The sequence below is a fragment of the Bicyclus anynana genome, chromosome 16 (assembly GCF_947172395.1).
Source record: "Bicyclus anynana chromosome 16, ilBicAnyn1.1, whole genome shotgun sequence".
Lineage (NCBI taxonomy): Eukaryota > Metazoa > Arthropoda > Insecta > Lepidoptera > Nymphalidae > Bicyclus > Bicyclus anynana.
Genome location: NC_069098.1, coordinates 15,454,222 through 15,480,529, shown reverse-complemented (window position 1 = coordinate 15,480,529; position 26,308 = coordinate 15,454,222). Strand labels below are relative to the sequence as shown.

The following is a 26,308-nucleotide window of genomic DNA, read 5'->3' as shown; positions in this document are numbered from 1 at the left end:
TTATAATAATAGTATACATAATATTTATAACACGTCTCGCGGCTGACAGAATTCCCCGACGCGTTGGCAGCGGTAGAGAACGGGGACTTTGCTGACTTTTGTAGACCTGCGATATTGCAATCTATTTGAAATTTGTCGATTTTAACAGTTGATAGCTCAAGCAACAAGTTCAGGCTGTGCTTCGCTTTAAAACTCGATACGGAGTTCTCAATTCAGCGAGTCTTTTTTTAATAATCTTCATTTTAAAACATTATTGTCTTTTCTGTGTGACTATATTTGTTTCATTAATTACGTATTTAATTTTACTTTCGATTGATGAAAGCATGCGGGCGAAAAAAAAGGATGAAACGTATTTTAATTTAAATCTAGTATATCAAAAAATATATTAATAGGTTACTTTAAATTATGATAACTGGGTGGAGCGATACATGAGCATTACACATTATTTTTGTTTTGCCCATGTTCATTTTCAGGCCCACCTGTTGAGAAACGCTGCTGAGGTCATTGAGCATGGTACTAAGGTCATCCAGAGTCTGTGCCATGATGACTACATCGTCCGCGAACCGCAGTTGAGTGATGTACTCGCCATTGATGTTAATGCCAAGTCCGCCCCAGTCCAGAAGCTTAAAGACGTCTTCCAGTGCGGCGGTAAATAGCTTCGGAGAGATCACATCTCCCTGACGCACTCCTCGCTGCAACTGGATTGGCCTCGTAGTCTGATCCTGAATACGGACTGACATAGTGGCGTTTTCGTACAAGCACTTCAACGCTTGGATATACCTGTAATCAATTCGGCATGATATACCTGTAATCAATTCGGAAACCTGGGCTGTGCTAAGGTCATTGCAGAGCAATGACCTTAGCACAGCCCAGGTTTCCACCGAATCAAAGGCTTTCTCATAGTCCACAAACGCTAAGCATAGTGGCTGGTTATACTCGTGAGTCTTCTGTATAACCTGCCGCAGCGTATGGATGTGGTCTATGGTACTAAAGCCTTTTCGGAAACCGGCTTGTTCGGGAGGCTGGAGGTCGTCGAACCTATTAGCGAGACGATTCGTAATGACTCTCGAGAACAATTTGTAAACGTGGCTTAACAGCGAGATGGGTCTGTAATTCTTCAGCAAGGTGTTGTCACCTTTTTTGAAGAACAGAACCACCACGCTCCTATGCCACGCCTCAGGCGTCGTGCCCTCGTGAATGAAGGAATTGAACAATCGCTGAAGGACTTTAAGTATCGGTTTTCCACCCGCTTTCAGGAGTTCTGCTGTGATTCCGTCCTCACCTGGCGCCTTATTGTTCTTCAGTTGTTTGAGAGCCACACTAATCTCGTATAGGCTGACGTCCGGGATATCTTCGGTATAGTGTCGGGTCAACTTGGCTCTGGGGTCTTTAGCCAAGTTGTCAACAGGCTGCTGAGTAGTCGTGTATAGCTGTCCATAGAACTTCTCGACCTCACTTAATAACTCGGGCTTGGAAGAAATCAGATTACCGTGCTCGGTCTTCAAACGCGTCAGCTGCGTCTGTCCAATAGACAGATCTCTGGCGAAAACTTTTGAGCCTCGATTGTTTTCAATCGCATTTTTGATACGCTCGGTATTGAAGTTTCGCAAGTCGCTGGTTTGCGACTTAGAGATCTGTCTACTGATCAGTCGGTAATTTGACGCATCTGCTGAAGACTGTAATCTCATTTCTTGCCTCTCTTCCATGAGTTTAAGTGTATGGTCTGAGAACTTTTTGGTTCTTTTCGTACGGTGGGTCTTATAGAACTTAGACCCAACGGAATGGACAGTTTCCACGAACCTGTTGTTCAGATCGTCCACAGTTTCGCAATTTGCTAGGCAATCGAAGCGGTTCTGCAGTTCTAGTTGAAAGGACTCGGGGTCTTGAATATGGGCACGAGTAGGTCGGAGCGTAGACTTCACCAGTCGATACCGTTCCAGCTGAACGTTGATATTCAACGTGCCTCTAACCATTCGGTGATCGCTACCGGTTTTCACCCTATGGATCACAGAAACATCGTTGAATATTTGCCGTCTGGTAGACAAGATGAAGTCAATCTCATTTTTCGTGGAACCATCGGGGCTCATCCAGGTCCATTTCCTGTGTGGTGGCTTCTTGAAGAAGGAGTTCATCATAAAGAGGCCCTCCTTCTCCATGAAGTCAGCCAACATTTGGCCCCTATCGTTCCGTTGCCCATATCCAAATCGTCCCACTTTCAACTCTGAACCGCTACGTTCGCCCAGCTTTGCGTTAAAATCCCCCATCACAACATTGTAATAAGAGTTTGAGGCATGTATGGCTTTAGAAATATCCTCATACAATACCTCTACCTCCTCGTCGGGATGTGTTGAGGTCGGTGCATAAACCTGTATAACCTTCAACGAATACCGTTTGGTAATTCGGAGGACCAGGAACGCTACCCTGCTCGACACACTCTCGACTTTTACAACATTGTTCACGAGGGACTTGTGAACGATAAATCCGACACCACCCTGGGACTGTTGGTCGCCCTCCCGGTAGTAGAGCATGTTGCCGGATTCAAGGATTATCGAGCCCTCCCCCTCTCTTCGGACTTCAGACAATCCTATGACATCCCAGTGCAACTTGCTCATAACTTCTTCCAGCTCGATGACCTTCTCGTCGGACCTCAAAGTGCGTGCGTTATATGTCGCCAGGTCTAGTCGTCGGGGTTGGCAGCGGAATCTCTGCCGGAGATTCTTAACACCCCTTGCCCCGCCGTTACCGTAACCGCTGCCAGAGCCAGGAATAGCGGGGCTGCCGGGGACTAGGGGCTGTGTTATGTTTTTGTAGTCCATACTAAGTTTTGCCCAGTACTGACCACGCTGGGCATGCGGGTTAGTCAGCGCAGTGCTAGATTACTCGCGCCGGTGTCGCTGCTGCCCGACACCGGCCTGAGGCATTTCGTAATCTAGCCTGTGGGAATGGATATACCGCCATTCGTCGGTCGCCAGAGCCTCGTCGGTCCATCTGCAGGGTGCACCACGAGCAGGTGAGGTTGGCAGTTGGGGAGACTGACTGGTACTAGCCTCCCCCTTACACCCCACCCAGCCATCGCTCCACCCAGTTATAGTTGAGAACGCTGCACTCGAAATTGTAGACGAATACATATACCTAGGACATATGATCCAGTTAGGTAGGTCCAATTTCGAGAAAGAGGTGAACCGTCGAATCCAACTCGGCTGGGCTGCATTCGGGAAACTTCGCGACATCTTTTCGTCCAAAATTCCTCAGTGCCTGAAGACAAAAGTCTTCGAACAGTGCGTGTTGCCAGTGATGACCTATGGTTCCGAGACTTGGTCGCTAACTATGGGCCTGATAAGAAGGCTCAGAGTCACACAGCGGGCGATGGAACGAGCTATGTTAGGAGTATCTCTGCGTGATCGAATCAGAAATGAGGAGATCCGCAGAAGAACCAAAGTCACAGACATAGCTCAACGAGTTGCGAAGCTGAAGTGGCAATGGGCGGGGCACATAGTTCGAAGAGCCGATGGACGTTGGGGTCCCAAAGTGCTGGAATGGCGACCCCGCACTAGTAAGCGCAGTGTTGGCCGACCAGGTGGACTGACGACATCAAGCGAGTCGCAGGGATTCGCTGGATGCAGATGGCTCAGTATCGTGATGTTTGGAAGTCCCTACAAAAGGCCTATGTCCTGCAGTGGACGTCCATCGGCTGATATGATGATGATGATGATGATGAAATTATGATAAAAGTTATTATTTATAAGCTATTAATGATAATAGTTTGGCCAGGAGATCGTTTCTAATTCGGATCTTGGACTATAGTCTGGCAAATTCGTTGACACGGGCGACGGGGGGAAAAACTGCGCGGGGAAGTGAGGGGCATCCGTCGTGGGTTTTTCATTCATCGCTACACGCCCCACGGCCCGCGCGGACCATCGGAAGTGTTACGAACGAAGTTGCCCAGCTATAAAGATACTTTCAACTTCTAGCAAAGTTGCAATGTCAATTAATAATTTGCTAGTTAACATCATAGTTATATAAATAAATGGTTATTATTAATTAATTATGAATCTAATGGTTGTATTTGTAGATAGAAACAAAGCTTTTCTGAAAGACGATAAATTGTTTCAAACAAAATTTACGTTGCGTCGATGTGATGCAATTTGAAAAACGTTTTGATTAAAATTCAAGCTTCGTGGTCGGTTTTATTGGAGCATAAATTTCACTTTTTTTGTGAGATACCGCTCATGTAAAATGAATGAAATGAAATAAAAAATATAACTAAAATAGAAAATCATAAAAGCCATTTAGATTAAAATTCACAGTCGCTAGTGCGAAATATAAAATGTTTTATATCTATTTTTATACTAAGTTTCAACGCAACCATAAAATGTATATTAGGTAAGTATTTTGTATTTGTATTTTATTCTCCGTTATAATAATTTTATAAGGTGTCACCACAGTGATCTATTGTGGTTTGGCAGCCTTGGCGTCGTATTATTTGGTTTTTTAGGGTTCCGAACGTACGTAGTACAAAAACGGAACCCTTATTATCTCACTCGCGGACATTTTAATGTCTGTCTGTTTTCTCCAAATGTACTGGATCAATTGAAAATTGGTATACATATAATGATAATTATTTCACATGAATGTGATAGTAGTAATAAAAGCTTGTTTGTGTTTCTATAAATAAAATATACTTGTTATTTACAATATTAAGTTTTACATTAAATAATTAAATTAAATACTAAACTAAAACTTACCTATAAATAAAATATACAAACAACATTCAAAGCTATTATTTACATCTACTTTATATTTTAATAAAAATTTTAATGTTTTGCTGTTAAATCAATAATAATGTTTCGAATATTTAAAATGTGACAATGTCATGAAAAAAAAAGTAAATCACCAAAAAGAAACAATACTAAAGAGGTTTTCTTTTTACATCTCCCCCCCCTTAAAAAAGAACTTTATCTAAATAATGTTCTCTAATTTATAATTGTTCTCTCATTAAGAACAGGATACAGTTTTGTGATATGATAGAAGTTTGATTCCGCTTTTTTGTGGCCGGTATCAACTTCATAGATTGAATTGGAAATCCTTTGTACAATTTTGAACGGTCCAATTCTTAATTCATCGGTTTTCTTTCTATTTAAACGATTTCCGTTTTCTACATATACTCTATCTCCTATTTTCAATCTATATTCTTGCCTATTCTGGTCGAATATTTTTTTATTATAATTGTGAGATTTTAGTGTGTTTTCCAGAGCTAGTTTTCTGTCTCTTTCTAGATCGTCTTTAGTGTATCTTGATTTCAGTTCATTTGGCAAAATATTCACATTTTCTCCTTGTAAAAGGTATTTTGGAGCAAATTTCGTAACAGTGTGTTCTGTTTCATTATATTTTTCTACACATTTTTGCGCAATTGTACTCCATGCTGTTTTATTCTGATTTTCATTAATCTTACACCTTATTTTATTGACTAATGTTTGATTTAGCCTTTCATTAAGTCCATTTGAAAAAGGTGTATCCACAGCAGTGAAAATCATTTTTATATTTTCCTGGTTCAGAAATTCTTTGAATTCCTTGGAATTGATACCAGGGTACTGGTCTGTTAATACCATATCTACTTTGTAAGTTTCTGTAACATTTTTCATTAGTTTAATAAAATCTGTGGAGCTTTGTGTCTTTGATGTAGAAATATAAGCATATCTTGTGAAATGATCAACTAAAAGATGTAAGTATTTTTTTGTTGATCGTGATCCTCCAAAACCGCCAATGGTATCAATTGATACAATGTGAAAAGGTTGTGTTGCAGGACCTAAATGAGACATTAAACCATATTTTGATTTCTTCCTTGATTTGTTTTTAATACAAGTTTCACATTCATCACACATTTCTTTAATGTTTTTGATGAAATTTTTTGCTGTATAAAATGGTGTTAATTTATTTATCATCTGGGTCCTCCCAATGTGACAATAACTAACGTGAACATCTTTTATAAGATTTATGCTCATCTCTTCTGATAATATAATCTTTTCCCGTCTTTTATTCTTTTTGTAGTAAATTCCATTTTTCTTAATAAGTTTTTGTTTTTGTAGGTCTTGATTTCTATATTGGTCATTCTTTATATCTTGTAGACTTATTAAATTTACAACTTTTAAACAATCATCTCTGTTTTCGTGTGGTTCTAAAACTGGGTTTCTGCTTAAGCAGTCGGCTTCCTGGTTGGATTTTCCTGGGTTATATTTTATCTTGAAATTATATTGAGATAAATAATACATCAAATCTCCTAGTTCCTCATCAGTCCTTGATTTAATGTTCATGTTTTCTAATGGTTTATGATCTGAATATACAATAAATTCTTTTCCCATAAGCCAGTGTTGCCAATATTTTATAGATTCTTTTATTGCTAGGCACTCTAGATATATAGCTTTCTTCTTTTTTTGAGTTTCAGTTAACTTTTTTGAGAAATAAGCAACTGGTCTTATATCCTCATTTTTATCTTTTTGTTTCAAAACCGCTCCTACACCCTTTATACTAGCGTCTGTATAAATGTATATTGGTAGTTCTGGGTCAAAAATATTTAGAACTGGTTTTGAACATAATAATGTTTTTATTTTATCAAATGCTTCTTGACATTCTGCAGTCCATATGAATTTCACATCTTTTCTTAATAAATTGTGTAATGGATCTAAAATAATTGCACTGTGTGGTATGAATTTATGATGAAAATTAACTTTTCCTAAGAATTGGCGTATATTTTTTTTTGTTTTTGGAAGTGGAAAGTTTTTTACAGCAGACAAATAATCTTTCAAAGGCCTTACTGAATTATTTTCTATTATGTGACCCAAATATTTTGCGTATTTTTCCGCAAAAGTACATTTTGAAAATTTCAGTTTTAAGCCTTCCTTTAGTATTGCCTCAAGTAACTTAGATATATGTAATATATGTTCTCCAAAAGTTTTAGAAAAAATTAAAATGTCATCTATAAAGTTTACTGCAAAACCAGAAAGTTCGTATTTTCTTATAATATTTCCCAATATTCTTTGAAAAATGGCTGACGCAGTCTTTAATCCAAACGGAAGACACGTCCATTGAAAGTGTCCTTCTTGTGTAACAAAGCCAGTTTTGTACCTGTCTTCTATTTTCAAAGGAATTGACCAAAAGGCTGAATTTATGTCAAAAGTAGAAAAATATTCGCAATTCACAGCTTTGATCATTAAATCTTCAATCAACGGAAATGGTTGTGATTGGGGAATAACAATTTTGTTCAATTCTCTAAAATCTATACATAGCCTTGTTCTCTTACCGTCTTCTTTTTTATATGCTAAAGTAACTGGGGCAGCAAATGGGCTATAAGATTCCTCAATTAAATTATTTTTTAATAGTTTTGATATCTGGCTTTCTATTTCTATTCTGTCTTCAGCTGTACATCTGTAAGGACGTTTGCAACAATATTTATCTACACTTAAATCAATATGTGCTTCATAATCCCGTACAGTGCCGATATCATATTTATCCTTAGCAAACACTTGTTTATATTTTTCTACCAACTTATCAATTTCTGATTGTTGGGATAAATCAAGATGATTTACCAATATTTCAAAATTTGCCGTGTCAATATGTTCATTGAAATTCACTTCACATTTATTTATGGTTTCATTTTCTTTTGGATCATTAAATTGTACGATTTTTAGTTGTTCATTTTGCATCAACTTAAAGTTTTTAATACAATCTAGTCCAATCAAAAAGTCATAATTAAAATTTTCATTATCTATTATGAAGATATCCATAACTCTTTCAATATTGTATATTTTTATTTTAAGTTTTATTATACCTTTTGTTTTCTTCTCACCATTAATAGTTTTCAAGCTTACTATTTGGGTATTCTTTGAATTTTCATTTTTCTGTATTTTTAACAATTTTGCATTAATCAATGATACATTTGAACCTGAATCATAAATTCCAGAAATATCTAACGTATCATTCAATAGTAACTTTACTTTTATTAATGGTGGCACATCTAGTTTTTTGGACTCTCTTCATTCAGTTCAACTTCCAATTCAGAGTTATTTACAGTTTTAACAACTCCTGTTTTATCTTTATCCTTAAACCAACAATTTTCCATTAAATGGTAACGTATCCCCTTTCTTTCTTTCACACATATGGGGCATGGTTTTGTTTGTTCCTTTTTATTTAATTTAATGTCAGAGCAAATACTGTTTTTATTATCATATTTATTCTTTCTTACAAGGTGTTCTAATTTTCCAATTTCATAATAAAGATCCTCAGCACTTTTCAAAGCTGCTCGATCAATCTGATCCCCCACATAATTCGGTAATCCGACCGCTATAAGGTCAATAAGTGTTTCAGTATCGATTGATTTCCTTACTTCCAGTAAAAGTTTTTCTTTTTTTAAACCATATTCAAGTAATGAACCTGTTTGATATTTAAAGGACAGAGCATATCTAATGGGTAACCATCCTTTGTTTGCAAATGTTTCACAAAAACTTTTTTCCCATTTGTCCCATTCTGATTCTATTGTATGTTTCATTATCATACAACTATACCAATCGACACTAGATTGCTCCATAAAATTTTTTAAAACTTTAATTTTCTTTATATCTTCCTTTATGTCAAAACGTTCACATTCTTTATTAAAATCCTTTAGCCATTGATAAGCATTTGAGTTTCTACCATTGAATTTTTCAATCATGAAATCTTTTGCAATATTCCCTAAATTTTGATTTTCAGGTTTGTTTTGTCTTTTTTCAAGCATTTTTTCTAACAATTTTTCTAGTACTCCATGTGAACCACTAGGTATAATTTCGGAATAGTTTAGCATTTCTTCGAGATAAAAATCATAAAATTGTACATTTTGCTCCGCATCCAAATAAATATCTTTTATTTCCTTAGTTAAGGTTATCCAGACTTTTCTCGTTTGGTATCTTTTATTCAAGGATTTTTTTACCTTAATAAAGTTTGGAGTATTATAAATTGTTTGGTGGAGATTTACCGGCTGATATTCCTCTGGTATACTGAAAGTCTTACCATCAGGTGTGGCAATCGAAGTTACACATATTGCGTTTGATTTTCCATCACTTGTTGGTTTTACTTCAAAATCAAACCTCAGTTTCTCCATTTTTCGTAAAATAGTTGCATAAATGTTGTTTTATAATGATAATTATTTCACATGAATGTGATAGTAGTAATAAAAGCTTGTTTGTGTTTCTATAAATAAAATATACTTGTTATTTACAATATTAAGTTTTACATTAAATAATTAAATTAAATACTAAACTAAAACTTACCTATAAATAAAATATACAAACAACATTCAAAGCTATTATTTACATCTACTTTATATTTTAATAAAAATTTTAATGTTTTGCTGTTAAATCAATAATAATGTTTCGAATATTTAAAATGTGACAATGTCATGAAAAAAAAAGTAAATCACCAAAAAGAAACAATACTAAAGAGGTTTTCTTTTTACATACATATAAATTTTAGTGACCCAAATACAGGGATGTATCGTGAATAGGTAAAATTTAAATATGGGGAGGGAGGGAAATAATTTTAACGTGTTCAGCCATAGATAATAACCTTATTCTATATTGTCAAAGTGTTCGGCTTTTTGCTCTCCGAAGTACGAAGGGTAACACTATCAACGTCACGCTGCTTGTCGTGTTAGTGTTTCTGTGCAATAATGTTTTGTGTTGTAATTATTGATCATAAATTATTTATCGTAGGCATGGGAAACATGTCGGGCAGGAAAGCTGAGTGTTTATGCATTATAAAGCTCTTGCCCTTAAACCTACTCTCAAGGTCACAAGTCCTGGGACCTTCTCGATATGTTTCCTCTACCACATTGTAATGGTCGCTGCTAATCGTCACGTCATAAGTACCTTGCCTGTTTTGCTAGAGAAGTTAATCTATTTAAATTTATTATGAAACACGGCTAAAACTCACGTAATACAACGTCGGAGTATACCCGACGTTATAGTTTCGAACCCATATGGGGCCTTTAGTCATGAGCTGGTTCCAAACTGCTGCATAGTTTGATGTATCACATCAGTTTTAGCTGTGTTTCATAACGCTTCGAATATTAAAAAAAAATGTATGGGAATGACAACCAGTATCGACTGGTCATGTGATCAAGTTGTCGATCGCATCTGGCATTACCGTACATTTTGTTAGTTCTCGAAGCGTTAGCGTTTGCAGAAAAAGAATCGACGTGCCATAATATAACTCCTCTCTTTATCGAACTAGATCTCGATAATTGGTGAACCTATGTGTGACCTTTCAAAGTTCAGTCTTCTTTACAATTATAATTTTCAAATAAACTTCCCAAGGTTGTTATGAGAAATTCCAGCAAATTCATCGAGTAGGTATTCCCAAAGTTTTTTCTTTATTACCCGGCATGCCTTTCCGTTGTTAATTCAAAAACTTTGGGCATGTTTATTTTTGTTATTGCGACCGCGGGGAAAGCCGTGAAAAGCGTTCGGATTCCTCATTGCGCGGAAAATTACTAGTTCTCGAATAGTATCCCTTTTGTGCATTCTGCCTTCGAACTATTATGTGCTAGGGATTTATTTTAATACTAGCGGATGCCCGCGACCTTTACCGTCATATCGACCGCTTGCCGTCATACGTAACTGTAGATTTAACTCTTCCACCAACAGAAAACTACATTATCAGCGAGTAATACAGACTATATTTATATATCTATTCTCACGAGAACAGGAATTACGCGGGCATAAAAATAAACTGTGGAGCATCTGCTACTAAGTAGGTAGTCTATTGAAAAACGTTATTTTGTCAAACATTAAGGGGTGGATCACCCCTACCTTATTATTTAGGGCTATGGAAATTAGATGTCGACCGACTCATAAAAATTGGTCCAGCCGTTTGAAAGGATTCTAATAACAAACACCACGACACGAGTATTTTATATATTAGAAGATATACATACTCAGTATGTATTTCTCATTCCACTCAAGTGACACAATTCCACGCCACAAACATCGGCATCTCCGCAGTATATCGGCGCATGATATTTTGTTTACCGAACCAGCGATACAGAACGAGAACCTGCGACTGCCAGACATACCTTATTTCATGAAGGTTGATTTGTCAACTAACTATGGGTCTTATTGTGGCTCAAAGTCACTCAGCAGGCGATGGAGCAAGTTATGATTGGAATTTCTCTGCGTGATCGAATCATAAATGAGGAGATCCGCAGACGAACCAAAGCCACTGACTTAGCTTAGCGAGTCACGAAGCTGAAGTGGCAATGGGCAGGCCACATAGTTTGAAGTGCCGATAGACGTTGGTGTCCCAACATGCTAGAATGGCGAACTCGTACCGGAAAGCGCTGTGTTGGTCGACCCACTAGGTGGACCGAGGACATCAAGTGGGTTGCAGGGAGCCGCTGGATGCTGGCGGCTAGAGACCATTGTGTTTGGATGTCCATGTAAGAGGCCTATGTCTAGTAGTGGACGTCCAACCATAGGAAAGTATGGTTGCCAATGATGGAGTATAGATCGTGTTGGCTTTGGAAGGTTGCAGGTTTCAAGGTTCAGGTTTCAAAATTCTTTTGGTAATAAGACTTTCATCTCTTCGCATTACATGTACCAAGCTAACCTTTTATTTCTCAATTTTTCTGTCACTGGCGCCATTTTTCAGACTTCCTCTGTTATACTTATTCATTATCCATACTTGTCACATTACACATCTATAACATACGCATTTCGTTTAACATGCATTAACATAGTAAAATTCTGATCCATACATCATGACAGGTCTTACAAACGTTTTGTATTATGTTACCCTGAAGTTTAGTAAAAATTGTCACAAACCTTCAGGTCTCATAGAATGAGGAATGTCTTGCTCTCGCAGGCTCTTAGTCCAATATTTCAAGCTCCACGTAAAATGCATCGCACAGTATGCAGACGCGACAAATTGGAAAAATCTTTGATGACAGCGCACACAACAAGGAATATGTAAGCTTTGTGGGATGTGTTTATTTTCCGCGCTGTGCCGTGCTCGTCAGTGTATGAATATTATTTTCTTTCGGTTCCGTATACTAATATTGCTCTTGGTACCGTGTTTACTTCCCCTGGAATATTTTTTTTTCATAACAAAAACATGATGGTATTTTTTTCAACTTTAATCGCTTAATGCCATCCTCTTTTTATTATATTTTTTATATTGTAGCTATAAATAAAGTGGTCAACTTTGTCATGAGAGGTACCTAATAAACTTGAATAGAACACCAAAATGGTCCTTCAGTTTGATATTCTGTAAGTATTCTTAAAAGTGCAAAATCTCTTGTCTGACGCTATGAGTTATTTATTTTTTATAGCTCCAACAATATAAATTTAAAGAATTGTAAAACATGAAACTTGTTACAAATGTTGTACTAAAAACTTTTTATACGCCCAATTTCAAAATATAATTAAATAAAATCAACTGATATAAAATATACAAAATACATAATCTGATGTAAAATTTGAGATAGTAATTATGTTTTTGCATAATATTACTATTCTAGTACTTGGTAAATACGGACTGTTTTAATTAATTGTTAAGTTGATGTCATCTTAGAACACCTGAACCAGCTTTGGAGTAAGCTCAACTGGATTAAAGTGTAGGTAGTTAATCCACCTGACATCTACTATTAGGAGAGAGCTATATAGGTGTTTTCAAGAGTAAATACATTACAGGGCATTGGCACTATAGTAAATAGCTTTTATACGGCTTATCAGGTCCGGACTAGTAATATATTCCTCCTTTACGCTGCGGCTACTGAAGCGATTTGACTGAAATTTGGAATGGAAATAGATTTTACTCTGGATTAACAGATAGGTATTCATCCCAGAAAATCCATGGTTTTTCCATGTCAAAGCTCGAGTCAGTGATTTTGCTAAAAATATAAAGCTAAAATGCACATTAAAAAAAAACATGTAATTAAATCAATAATGTAATTCGAGTGGCACCAATTAAGTGTATACAAATAGGCAAAGATTGACACCCATACATCCATGTCTTCATACTCGTATTTTCATCACAATTTAAATTACTGTACTGTTCAAAATGTTAATTAATTAATTTATTTCTTTTAATTACATTAATTAATTATTTAATTAAAATATACCAACTAGAAATTTTAAAATATAAAATATAAACAAAACAATGGTAAAAAATCAAAAACCCAGAGCTGCACAAAATACCAAGAACTCAGAGCACTAACTGTGCTATAATAGTAAAAAAGTTATATTGTAACACAGTTTCCATACAAATAGCAGTGTTATTATTTATTTTTTTAAATTTATTACAGTATGAATGTGAATAATCTATGCCATTATAATAATTTTTTTATCTTCATAATTGGAATATCTTGACACGAGATTAGATAAATAAAATTAATGTAATTTAAATTAACATTGCTTTTTACCATTAAATAAAATGAAGAGTCGTAATTACAGCCAAAGCCTGGCCTATACATTATACAAGCGCTAAATAACAGACCACGGTCATGATTTATGCTGTGCAAAATCAGAGTGCTAATGATATTGGATTATACCCAAGGATATTATTAATTACGTAATTAGATCACGTTCAATTAGCCTACTAAAATAATTCTATATTGAATAAACCAAGCCTAGGTATTTATTTGCCGTACAGTCAATTTATTCAAAAATATATGCAAATTAGTTTAGTAATTTCAGCAACTTCCGCTAATTACAGTTTATTTACTGGTAATATTTTTTTTTATAATTTTAGTACAGCTTTTTTAAAATTGAATATTGAATACTCTTCATTATATTTCAAAACTAGCAACTAACCGTTCATTAGTAGCTAGTTAAAATAGTCTTCATCATCGTTAATTAATCATCTTGCTAAAAAGCTTCTTCCAAAAATCAGTTCACAGTTCTTCCACAACTGTTCCATAACTTTAAGAACCCTAGACACATTCATAAACAAACTTACACAGTTAAAAAACTATCGATTTGAAAAGTCAGACAGAGTCTTTGTCGGAGGTAATGCATACCTAAAGAAATGACGTGAATAATAAATGATCATTCGCTTGTCTAGTCAAAAGGAATATCAGATGACCCTAGACTTGTCTCTATCCAGAGGCTAATACATGTTTTATAACATAAAACAAAACACGTGCCAAATAATCTTAAATAGCCGATTTTATTTTATAAAAAAAATACTGGCGCACTTATTTTTATCAACCTCTCTTCTGCAATAAAGGCCTGCAGGCTGATTCACTATCTTTGTTTGTTGACATATTGTCGTCGTTATCAACTCATATACGGCTCACTACTGAGCTCGAGTGTCCTCTCAGAATGAGAGGGGTTAGGCCAATAGTCCACCACGCTAGCCCAATCCGGATTGGCAGACTCGCAGAGAATTAAGAAATTCTCCGGTATGCAGGTTTCCTCACGATGTTTTCTGCCTTCACCGTTTGAGACTCGTGATATTTAATTTCTTAAAATGCACACAACTGAAAAGTTGGAGGTTCATGCAACGGACCGGATTCGAACCCACACCTCCCGGAATCGGAGGCAGAGGTCACATCCACTGGGCTATCACGGCTCTCATACGACATATTATATGAAATTGAAATTCTATGTAAATTGTCATCCGGTGCTTACTGGTGGATATCACACAGTAACAGTAAAAGACATTTTGTCAAATGATTTGTTGTTTATTTTATTTGGTTGCTAATAAACACCAATATAGAAAATGATGGTTTAAAAAAAAATATAAAAAAAAAATGTCGCAAACATAATGCTCTACAATGTATTATTAAATGATAACAACATTGAAGATATAGAAATCGAAATAATCGCAAAATACTGACTTTTGTGACAACTTTTCATTGTCATCATCATATCAGCCGATGGACATCCACTGCAGGACATAAACCTTTTGTAGGGACTTCTAAAAATCACGATCCTGAGCCGCCTGCATCCAACGAACCCGTGCGACTCGCTTGATGTCTTCAGTCCTAGTGGGGGTAGACCAACACTGACAACTTTTAGAACACCAAAAAGAAGACGTACTTTTTACAGCTTATTATATTCCGAGGTGAAATCCTCATTGACTGAGGTAAAATTGCGAACGTTCACGTTCGTCCTCACATCTGGCGTCCGTCTCACTTTACCTGTTCCGATCCATTATGCATGTTACAGTTATTGACAAACGGGACGGGTTATCTGGAATACGATTTGCTGACGGAAAAATCGAGAACATTTTTTTGGAGACTTAGGTACGAGTGTTTTGCTGAAATTGTATGTTTTGATTCAGTAGGGAAACCCGTCATTTCTTTTTCATTTGATTTAGTTGACGTGTATAGATTTAAATAAAAATGTCGTTAAATTACACGCTGGATTGTATTTAGTAACTCCACATTGGTCGAGTGATTAGCACATTTAGCACGTTTTTGAGACAGAAGGACATTCGAATTCCGGGTCGTGCTGAAATTGAGTGTTTTTTCTTCAGGAAATTTTCTGTAGTTTTTTTTTTTGTTCTTTACAAGTTAGCCCTTGACTACAATCTCACCTGATGGTATGTGATGATGCAGTCTAAAATGGAAGCGGGCTAACTTGTTAGGAGGAGGATGAAAATCCACACCCTTTTCGGTTTCTACGCGACATCGTACCGGAACGCTAAATCGCTTGACGGTACGTCTTTGTCGGTAGGATGGTAACTAGCCACGGCCAAAGCCTCTCACCAGCTAAACAACCGAACCGAACCGAAAAACCGAAGTTAGGAAGTTTGTGATTTTAAGTTTGGTTATCATTACCATCTAATTATCTAATTAGCAGGCAAGAATTTTTCAAAAAAAAGTCATTAACACTAAAAGCGCGGAATATTAAGTACTTACCTGGACGAGTTCTATTATTAAAAGTCTATTAGTATACTACTAAAAAGACAACATGTCCACATAATTAATATAATTTTATTAGTGTAAAGAGACTGGCAAAGTTTAAACAAATTAAAATCATAAATGTCTGTCTGTTTGTTGTTGTACCAAGAGTGCAGTCAACAACAGGAGCGAGCAAACAATAGCTGGGATGGATTCTAACGATGGATTCAAATCAAATAAGCAGATTGATGCTAACCGTGGATTTTAATCAAACACGCTCTCAAATCTGATTTGCGTTTATTGACGGCGGAATCAAATTGTATTGATAACCTGTTTGCTACCCCTGCATACCACGCTTTGTTACACCTGCTTACTGAAAACTGCTTCTAACCACTCTTTTATTTATCTTCTATTCGTAGCAATGCTCAAACAAATAATGATCACCATTATCAGTTATTTTCACAAAGCCACAATAGGCCTTAAATGCACTCTACGACATTATCTTGCATAGACAAAATCACACTTGTCGACCACTAGCGGCGGATCGTAAATATCTCTATCCTTTTCATCCCATCGCAATGAAAGAGACGGATATTTCCGGTTCGGCTGCTATTGGTCGATTATGTTTTTTTCTCTTCATTAGATAGGATCGTGGCACGTACTTTAGACTTACTAACCTCTCTCTATGTAAGATATGGAGTCGTCATCAACCCATATTCAGCTCAATTCTGTGCTGGAGTCTCCTCTCAGAATGAAAGGGGTAAGGCCATTAGTCCACCACACTGGCCCAATGCGGATTGGCAGACTTCACACACGCACAAAATTAAGATATTTCTCTGGTATGCAGGTTTCCTCACGATGTTTTCCTTCACCGTTCGAGACACGTGATAGTTAATTTCATCGTGATAAAAATATACTGAATACGGCTGACATACTTTCAGCTGTATAAAATTGAACAGTATGCCTAGTGGGAGTTTTCACTATTTTCATACTATTACTATCGCGTTAACGTAAACGCGAATTTATATGGAATTGAAACAGTTGTGCAGTAGTGCCACTAGATGGCGCTGTTTCAATTCCTTAGAAATTCGCGTTTACGTTAACGCGATATTCACAGTATTAAACTGCCGCTAGGCCCTCGGGGGTCTAGTCAACACAAGGTCTTACTATAGAGTGAAGTGAAAGCATTAATATACGAATGCATTGCATAACTAACATTTACTAAAACACTTGTAATATTTCGCGGCTTCCGTTAAGCGGCTCGTTGGTCTAGGGGTATGATTTTCGCTTAGGGTGCGAGAGGTCCCGGGTTCAAATCCCGGACGAGCCCAAAATTTTTTTGAGTTTGACTTTGGAAAAATATCATTATTTTTTTTTATTAATGAAATGCTACTAATGTTAAATGTATATTAAAAATTTAATAATCATATGTCCGGGCGTATCACAAATATATGCCCCGGCGCCGCCATCGTACTTGGGCGTTTAATATATAAAATTTTTATTTACAAAAAGAAAAAAACACAATATAAAAGATGGTACAACTTATCAAAAGTATTAATTGCTCTGTTTAGACGCGATAAGTATGAGTAATCTAAGAAAATTTATATGATAGAAGCTGCACTAGTTTCGTAGCTTTCACAAAGAATACTTTGTGTATGTGATATTTATGGCGTCGGACTTAACTGTAAACGAGGCAAATAATGATACTCGGGAACATGGCTCAAAAAGAAGGCGCCCCAGTGTAAAATAGATCACTTATTCTTTAACCATATTGAAAAAGAATTGATAAGTATAATAGTCATGAATACATATTTTGTACCTCTGTGTGAGCCGAAGGATTATTATGTTGTAATTTACAGTTTATGGTACTGCAGAAGAATGCAGAACCATATAGGTAATGTCATGATAATCGTCATTATCAGCCGATGGACGTCCACTCCTGGATATACACCTCTTGCATGGACCTCCAAGCACAATGGTCTTGAGCCGCCAGCATCCAACGGCTCCAAATGTAATCCAAAAAAAAAAATCTTTGGTATTCTTGGGTTAAATACTCATATAACGCCTATGTCTTTACATATAATACTTAAAATTAATAAACGAATATAAACCAAACAAGTATCTGACAGGATTAAAGTTTTATAGGCGATAAAACCCGCAACACAAACAAATTCATCGCATTCAATGTGAACCAATCGGACCCTAATCCTAAACAATTTATGACCTAACTTGCGAACAACCTAATTGCTAGAATATTTCGCTGTGCCTATATCAATTGTTAAATTATTTACATATTTATCGATCCTACAATTCCTCTCTCGACGACGACTCCCAAATAAATAGGTATCGAGCTGCGAGCATCTAGCGGCTCCCTGCAACTCGTTTGATGTCCTCGGTCCACTTAATGGGGGATCGACCAATACTGCACCCAACATCCATCGGCTCTTCAAAGTATGTGCCCAGCCTATAGCCACTTCAGCTACGCGACTCACACTTAAGAAATATAATTTTAACTCTATTTGATTATGTTTACCTTCGAAGCTTCATGGCTTTTGTTATTTTATAAATACTCTTTATTCGACTATTATGCAGTCAAACTGCCATGATGTTTTCAAGATAAAAAGGTGCAGCGTACCCAATTGAGGAGAAAGATTTATCAAAGGTAGCAGATTGTACCCTAGAAAGCAATCGCTGTCAAATTTGTTGTAGGTAGTGCGACCCCTCACTGATGAAGATTGCTATTTAGTTTATATTCGAAAACAGTCCCTCACGTACGGGTCTGTTTACGTTGAAGGGGTCATCTGACCCAGTTACGGGGCCCCGCCCGAAATTTCTTATTTTGAAGACACTAAACTTCCCAAGGGAATAACAATCTTTGCTCAGTAAAAGAGAATTTGTAAATTAAATTACAATCAGTCGCTTTTTGTTTTTTGTTTGGAATGTTTTTGTGTTAGTTACAATTATTGTTTTCGAGTGTTTTTAACCCCCGACGCAAAAAGAGGGGTGTTATAAGTTTGACGAGTCTGTCTGTCTGGCTGTATGTCTGCCTGTTTGTCTGTGGCACCATAGCTCCCGAACGGATGAAGCGATTTCAATTTAGTTTTTTTGTTTGTACGCAAGGTGACTTACGGACTTACTTCTTAGTCATGTTAGATGAAAATCGGTTGAGCCGTTTAAAAGTTGTGGGGGTGAAAGTGGAAACATCCGAATGTCTGCAAGTATACTCAAGTGGGGACTGAAAGCGCACTGAAAAAGAATATTGATGACTTCTAATTTCAATAATTTATTACATTCGGGGGTTTTTCGAACTTTTCAATTTTATGTTATTTGCTATTCGTTCATTTTAAAGTGTATTTTTTTAAATTTTATCATTCTAAACTGACCCGAGCTGGGAATGTAACCCAGGCCCTTTCTGTTGAGACAAAACTACAAACGGCGCGAGAGAGGTCGTCATATTAAAAGAAATGTTGATTTAACAGTTTTATTATTTTATTTTTTAGTTTTATTATTTTGAAAATATTAGATTGGTTTGAAGATCTACGGGCAAGGGACTTGAATCGATTCCGAGAGATTCCTATTTATATTTGTATGTGTATTTTTTTATTTCAAAAGTATAAAAGGACTATTTTTCTCAAATTATTAATTTTTATTTTTAAAAGACCCATAAATTATAAAAAGGAATATTAATTTACGAAAATAGAGTGAGAATAAAGTAGTTATGGAAAACAGACTATGTTTGTCAAACGGGTACGTGGCGAGTTTTGTGTACTATTTGAACTAATTTGTGCGCATTATGAGGGTATTCCGACATGTAGGTCAAACAAGCGCTACAGTAGGGGACGCGGGAAAGAAAAACAGAACGACATCATCTGACTACGAGTATATTACTTAAATATGTACGAGATTTGTATATTTTAAAACTAGCGGGTTTCCGCAACATCATCTACGCGGAATTCAGATTTTAATATTCCCGTGGATATCATGATTTTTTTTAATTTAAAATTCTAAATCATTTATTGCCAGAATGAGGTAATGTACAGTTGTTAAATTGGTGTTGCTCCATCACATTTGCCCTAAGGCATACAAGAATCACAACAAACAAATAAAACAATAATAATAAAAACGATGACAAACGACGAATAAATGAAACAATGGCAAACATATTAATATGTCACATTTTTCTTTTGTTTAAAAACTACAGTTTGTTATTTATTTTTTAGTCCGGGTTGTTATATTTTAAGTTAGCCTGTATGTTTTCAATAAACTCCTCTATCCTTTAGTGAAGTCCCATTAAAATCTCTTAAAGAAGTTCCAGAGATACCTAAAATCTAGCCTGGACAAATAGACAGATAAAATTTTTGTTTGTGTTTAGATATCATGTAAATAGCTATTAATTCTTGAAGTAACAGATTTAGGTATATTAAATAAAGTGAATAAAGTGAAGCGGTACTTCACACCAGAACAGCTTCTATCGTTATATCAAGCTCAAGTTCGATCGTGTATGGAGTACTGCTCCCACTTGTGGGATGGCTCCGCCAAATACCAGCTTGCTGCTTTGGATTCAGTGGATAAACGCGCTAGAAGGCTTATTGGCAATGAGGCAATTACAGACTGTAAACTTTAAAGTTGAGAGCATCGCCGAAAGGTTACCTGTCTATCGGTGTTCCACAAGATATATTTCGGGGAGTGCGCTCAGGAACTGTTCGATCTTGTGACATCTTCGCCGTTTTACCACAGGACTGCTAGGCATCGCAGATATCTTCACAGCTACGTTGTTGAAATTCTTCGGATGCGTACTAAGCGGTTTAGTTCCCCTTTCCTTATACGCACTGCAAAGATGTGGAATGCTCTCCCAACGTCTTCCTCCTCCTTCTTCCTCGATAAATGGGCTATCTAACACTGAAAGAATTTTTCAAATCGGACCAGTAGTTCCTGAGATTAGCGCGTTCAATCAAACAAGCAAACAAACAAACTCATCAGCTTTATAATCTATACTATCTATACTAATATTATAAAGAGGTAAAGTTTGTAAGTTTGTCACATTTTTTAAACGGGGTAATCTTCGGAACTACTGGTCCGATTTCAAAAATTCTTTCACCAGTAGAATGCTACATTATCGGGGAGTGCTATAGGCTATATTTTATATTGGTATCATATATATTCTCCGAGTTAACACAGTTTTTGTCATACAGGTCGGACCGAAAATCCTCTTAAGCAGACTTATTCGCATGCGCTGCCTTAACCATTGTGTAAAATTGAAATTAATGTATGAATGATTTATGTATCTTTAAAAGTTCTACAAAAAAGTCCGCGACACCATATATCTATCTTCTATATATTAGCAGATATAGTACCTTTTGTGTTTTAAAAATTATAAATTTTATATACTTAGGTTTGCATCATTATTTATGCTACTTAACTTAAATCCTTATCAAAATAAATTATTTAATAATCACAAGGATATTATGGAGATAAGATTTGCCCTTTATAGTATGTTAATTAGTTAAATAGTTTCGGAGATAATACAAAATTTCTAAAAGACGCAGAAATTCCGCTACATGACGCCCCGCGCTTTCAATTACGTAGTTCCCGTTCCTGTATGAATATGGGAATCAAACATAGCCTTTGACATTCGCAAATAACGTAGCTTTCTATTGGTAAAACAATCTTTCAAATCGGTCCAGTAGATCCAAAGATTATAATTTTAGCATAGAAGTCTCTATTTTCCTTTGTCATCGCACCACGCTCATAGGGCTGGACCGATTTTGCTAAGGGTAGGGGTAAGGTAGGGAAGATATAGGGTAGGGTAGGACGACGGTACGGACGAAGTCGCGGGCGTCCGCTAGTATTTATATAGAGTAAGATGGACTGATTTTAACTACCTATGTAAGTGCACCTTAAACCTGAAATAATTGAATTGTGTATTTTTGCTTGAATTTCATGTCAGTCTTTGACCTAGTTTCAGCAGGTAAAGTCGCGAGCAAGGCCAATTTCTTATTTATAATTAAAGTTAAAAGTGTAGCCATTTACAGTTTTCTTAGAAAAGTTCCGGAACACGACTTTTACATTAAGGACTTAGTCAGAGGAGAAAAAATCTCTCCCAGTATTATTACTTCGTCTTAAATTATGAGAGATTAATTAATAGTTAATTGAATTAATTAAGAAAAATGCTGAAATCTCATGGATTCACTTTGTCTCAAATGCTGGAAAGAGCAAACTGCAAACGTGATCTTATGACAACTGTAATGAGGCGGAAGGTTGCATTTTTTGGACATCTGCAAAGAGGACCTCTCTACGAGTTTCCTTGGTTGATCCTAGCAGGCAAGATAGTCCGAAAAAATGCACGAGGACGCCAGAGACGTAAATGGATGGACGATATTAAGGAGTGGACCAAGAGTAATTTACAGCCAGCTGAAAAATATTACAAGTGATCGGAAAAGTTTTCTCCAGCTGACCGCCAAACTTCAGTTTTGCACCTGATGATTTTATTCTTTACAAGTTAGCCCTTGACTACAATCTCACCTGATGATAAGTGATGATGCAGCCTAAGATGGAAGCGGGCTAACTTGTTAGGAGGAGGATGAAAAACCACACCCCTTTTCGGTTTCTACACTACATCGTACCGGAACGCTAAATCGCTTAGCGGTACGTCTTTGCCGGTAGGGTGGTAACTAGCCACGGCCGAAGCTACCCACCAGCCAGATCTGGATCGATTAAGAAAATCTCAATCGGCCCAGCCGGGGATAAACCCAGGACCTCCGTTTTACCACTGATGCGTCAAAATTATGATGATAATGATGATGATGATGATGATGATGATGATGATGATGATGGTGATGATGATGATGATGATGATGATGATGATGGTGATGATGATGATGATGATGATGATGATGATGATGAATTAATTAGTTCCTTACATTGGACTTAGTGGCGTTATTATGATTAACTATAAAAATATTTAAGCCACGCTTGGATGGAGCTGTATATAGGTCCGTATATCCGTGGGTTCCCAAGTATGTAAAGTTGACCAGTCGAATTAACGTAACGTAGAACTAATTAACCGCACAAAAGTCCCGGGTTCCACGTCAAGAGGAGTTCTGCTAAATTCCAAACGCGGGAGCTCTTAAAACCAATTTGCCGCAACATGTTGTTCCAAGTTTTACTTAATGGGACTCGGTTACTGAAGTTCGTTCCGCTAGAGTAATATTAAACGGAACGATCAAATCCGTGTGGCATACTAAGCGACCTCAGATTTAAGGTCAGTAAAGTAACTTTTGGCCCGGACCTAAAGGATCACGAGGCAGAGGCAGACCACGTTATCGGTGGGTCGACGACATCATGAATTTCACCGGCAAAAACTGGCTACTGGCAGCACCTGGAGGAGGCCTTCACCGTAAAGGGTTCTTCTTTTAAATAAAACGAAAGAAAATAATAAACATTTTCAAATCAAATCAAAATCAAAAATCATTTATTTCAAGTAGGCTCAGTTTACAAGCACTTTTGACACGTCAGTTGACTATTTGTAAAGATTCTACCACCGGTTCGGAAGGCAGGTTCTGCTGAGAAGATACCGGCAAGAAACTCAACAGTTGCTCTTTTGAAAAAAGCATACAGTATTATAATTTACAATTGATAACAATTACAATTTCTTATAGTTTTATTTCCTGTGTGAAGGTAGAAGCTGATCCAATGGCTTTCAAGCGTTTTTATCTTTAAGGAACTCATCAATGTTGTAGTAACCTCGACTAAGTAAATGTTTTTTAACACATTGCTTAAAGCTATGCATTGGCAGGTCCATCACAGTCTTGGGGATCTTGTTATAGAAGAGCACACCCAAACCTACAAAAGATTTTTTTACTCTTTGGAGACGAACTTTTTTTTTAAATTATAACTTACTTAATTTATCAATCAACAAATTAAAATACTTATCACCTAATTAATTGTAAATAAGAAGAAAAAAAGGCTTTTTTATTTTTTTATTTATTTACTTAAAGTAACTTTTATGACAATAGTAGTAGAAGTTTTTAATAAAACACTATCTGTCGCCCCGCCTTTTCGAATGCTGGCGGCTCGAGAGCATTCAGCATTGTTGTTGGGTAGTCATTTCAAGTTGCCTGTATCCGGCTGTGAACGTCGTCTTAAAATGATGAAACACTTTAATAGCAAGCTCTTAACATGAATCGTTATCAACCCATATTCGGCTCACTGCTGAGCTGGACTCTCCTCTCAGAACGAGAGCGGTTAGGCCAATAGTCCACCACGCTGGCCCAATGTGGATTGGCAGACTGCACACACGCAGAGAATTAAAAAAATTCTCTGGTATGCAGGTTTCCTCACGATGTTTTCCTTCACCGTTTGAGACATGTGATATCTAATATCTTAAAATGCACACAACTGAAAAGTTGGAGGTGCATGCTCCGACCGGATTCGAACTCACACCCTCCGGAATCGGAAGCATGGGTCATATCCACTGGGTTATCACGGCTCTGCTGACAACATATACCTAAATGTAAAATGTAACATCAACACTTAATGTCAATACAGCATCACATAACATCAATACAAAACACGCTAAGTAAATATTATACATAGATTTCTAAAATATTATTAAAATATTTAAAAGTTTAAAAAATTTAAAGTTATTGCTTACCCTAGCCTGAAACTTCGTGCACGCCAAAGCGATAGAGTGCATATTATAGTAGGTAAACACGCGACTAATTGCCTCTGCTCGTAAAATTATGATTTATATCATAAAACACTTTTACGACTATGTTTGAGCTGCACTTAAAATGGATGAAAAAAATCACCCATCGATACTCCACCCAGCGGAAAATCGAACGACAAAATTAATCGAAGACTTAATTAAAAATAGACGATTTTTATAGAGTGCAGGCAAACTATCATTTTAATTAACTGTGATAAAATTCAATACCAATATTTATTAAGCTTTCGTACTTCCGTGGTAAATGGACTAAATTCTAAATTGAATCATGAGGTCACGGGTATCTTGATTATATAATGATTTATTTATTTTGCTATCATCCGCGAAAATTCGGCGAACCCATGCGACAACGTCACCCAGGTCCGACAAAATACTCTCTACGTACGTTTCACCCCGAAACCGGAGCATCCTCAGGAGATGTTGACTCTACAACGTGCAATTGCAAAGTGTCAAAGTGCAAAGTTTGAATGCGATGCGAGATAAATCCCTTATATTATGAGTATCTTGGCAACGCCCACCTTTTGCCCCACCTACTTTTTGGTCTATAAAAGACGAAGCAAAGGTCGAAAACGACACTTTGCAATTGCACGTTGTAGAGTCAACATCTCCTGAGGATGCTCCGGTTTCGGGGTGAAACGTACGTAGAGAGTATTTTGTCGGACCTGGGTGACGTTGTCGCATGGGTTCGCCGAATTTTCGCGGATGATAGCAAAATAAATAAATCATTATATAATCATGATGAACTTCCGCAAAGTAACGCCTGCTTCTATCCAATATTTAAAACACGGGTATCTTGTCATACGACAAGTTTTTCCAAAAATTAATTAGTCAACATCTTCAAATATTTCAGCCGAAGGAATTCCACAGCTGGAGAAAGACTTTCAGTAAGGACTAAGGACTTCCGAACTGCTGGCCTTAAACCGCCAGCAACCAATAGCTCCCTGTAACCCGCTTGATGTCATCTGTACACATCATCATCGTTTTCCGGAGCGGGATCAACATTCCAGCCCCTTGGGATTCCAACTTCCAACGGCCATTTGAACTATATGCCACTCACATTGCCATTTCAGCTTCGTGACTTTTGGGCTACGATTAAGTGGAGTAGGTAGTTATAAATAAAAACATACCAAGATGCTTCGTTTCTGCGTATATCTGAATGGAGATAGTGATATAAAACGAGGCTATTACAAGTATAAGAGAGTCTAAAACATGTTATAACAACCATTACGTAAGTATATTTTTACACTCACTCCCTTATTCATAAAGATCTGCCCTAGTTAATTACACCGCTCCGCCCGTCTGGCAGACTCGCAGGAAACCTCGGGCAATAAATTGTGCCCGCCCTTGATTACGTTCCCTCTCACGCCTTGTAAGTGAATTTCACTTAGCGCGTAATGTAACTAAGCGTCTATGCATTGTTATTTCTTCTGGGGATCCTTGGGTTCAGAGCTTTTTTTTCGTCATTATTGCCCAATTCTTAAAACCCAGGTAATAGGTAATATAACGCCAGGTATTCCTTTTTAGAAGAGGGAATATGGTGTGTAGACCTACCACGCTGTTCCATGCAGGTTGGCGTTCTTACAGCGATAATATTTTATCATTTTATTGACCATTAACATATGTTAATGATAATGATTGATACCCACTGCTTAACGTGTTTTCTGAGGTAACACGAGCAATGATTTTTTTTCTCTCTCCTAACTGTGAAT

General features: G+C 36.8%; 1 protein-coding gene and 1 non-coding gene across 2 annotated transcripts in view; one reads left to right on the top strand and one right to left on the bottom strand.

Moving 5' to 3' along the window:
- LOC112054763 (dopamine D2-like receptor) overlaps positions 1-26,308 on the bottom strand; it is a 228,098-nt gene that overhangs the window by 74,049 nt on the left and 127,741 nt on the right. The gene's annotated exons all lie outside the window — the stretch shown is intronic.
- Trnap-agg (transfer RNA proline (anticodon AGG)) lies at positions 17,133-17,204 on the top strand. Its single transcript has one exon. It is a non-coding gene; the product is annotated as a tRNA-Pro (tRNA).